Here is a 1,852-nt window from a genome sequence, read left to right on the forward strand (position 1 = left end):
TTATTTTTAAGTATCAATAGTGATCTTACATTTTCATATTCTTACCTTATTCCTCATACAACATTCTCAGATGCTCCATCTGCCTATCTGTACATTGATGAAATCATTTTCAGAAAATTATAGCATACAGAAACACACTAGTGTGGACAAATGTTTCTCACCTTTAGCAGAGTCCACACACTGGTAAATACCAGTGGTAAGTTAAAATCCTGTGTCAGACTGGCACTTGAAACCTTTGACACACAGTCCTCTTCCAGATCAGCCATACATCCACAGTGCACAAACTGACTGAGGAGCTTCTATTGATACACTCCAAACTCAACAACACATACATCTACACGACTTCTTTACAATTTATACTTAAGGATTCACTGTATCACCACTCTCAAACACTTCAATCTTCCCGTGCAAGCTCTGATTTCTCTTTATTATAATGTTCATTTCTCTCTATGTAGGTGGGTGTCAAAAAAATATTTTCACATCCAGAACAGAAAGTTGAAGATTTAAATTTCATAAAAATATCTCAACAAAGGGAAAAGCATCTTTGTTTTAATGACTGCCCTCCTGGATGAGTGATGCTCTATCCCTTATTTTCCAACGATACAAATTGAGCTGCTCTTCCTTGGAGACCTCTATCAATCCTATCTGGTAAGTATCCACTACCATGCAGCAATAATCCAGAAGTAGATGGACAAGCAGAGTATAAGCAGTCTCTTCAGCACACCTGATGCATCTTTTAAGTGTTCTGCGAATAAAACACAGTCTTTGGTTCTCCTTCCCCACAACATACTCTACATGATGGTGTCAACTTAAGTTGTTCCTTATTGTTAACCTCTAGGAATTTAACTGAACTGTCAGCATTTAGATCTGTGTGATTTGTCGTGTAACTGAAATTTAATGGAGTCTTTTCAGCGCTTGTGTGGATGACCTCACATTTTTCATTATTTATTACAATTTCTTGTACCATACGTGTATCTTGTGTAAATCATTTCACAATTAGTTTTAACCTTCTGATGACTTTATTAGATGGTAAACGAGAGCATCACCTGCAAAGAATCAAAGAGGTTAACAGAACTGCTCAGATTGTCTCCTAAATCTTTTATATAGATTAGGAACAGCAGAGAACCTATGGCACTTCCTTGGAGAATGCCAGGTATCACTTCCATTTCATTCAATGAGTTTCTGTCAGTTACTGCAAACGGCGGTCTTTCTAACAGGAAATCATGAATCTAGTTGCACAACTGAGATGATACACTACGTGCATGCAGTTCTGCTCATGAGGAACGGTGTCAAAAACCTTCTAGAAATCTCGAAATATGGAATCAATTCGAGAGCCCTTGTTAACAGTATTCTTACTTTGAACGAATAAAGAGTTAGTTGTGTTCACAAGAACAATATTTTCTGAATAAGCACTAGGTTTTAATAAATCATTTTCTTCAAGGTAATTTATAATGTTCAAATATAGTATTTGTTTCAAAATCCTACGGTAAATCAATGTCACTGATATGAGTCTGCAATTCAGTGAATTACTTTCATTTCCTTTCTTAAGTATTGGTGTGACCTGTGCAACTTCCTGGTCTTCAGCTATGGATCTTCCATTGAGTGAGTGATTGTATAAGATTGTTAACTAGGCACAGTTCATATTCCTGGATTTCCCAAAAGCATTTGACACCATGCCCCACCACAGACTGTTAATGAAGGTATGAGCATATGAAACTGGTTCCCAGATATGTGGGTGGTTGGAAGATTTCTCAAACAGAACCCAGTATATTGTCCTTGACGGTGGGTGTTCATCAGAGATGAGGGTGTTGTCAGTACGGCTCCAGGGAAGTGTGATGAGACCACAGTAATT

The sequence above is a fragment of the Schistocerca serialis genome, chromosome 1 (genome assembly GCF_023864345.2).
Source record: "Schistocerca serialis cubense isolate TAMUIC-IGC-003099 chromosome 1, iqSchSeri2.2, whole genome shotgun sequence".
Taxonomy (NCBI): domain Eukaryota; kingdom Metazoa; phylum Arthropoda; class Insecta; order Orthoptera; family Acrididae; genus Schistocerca; species Schistocerca serialis.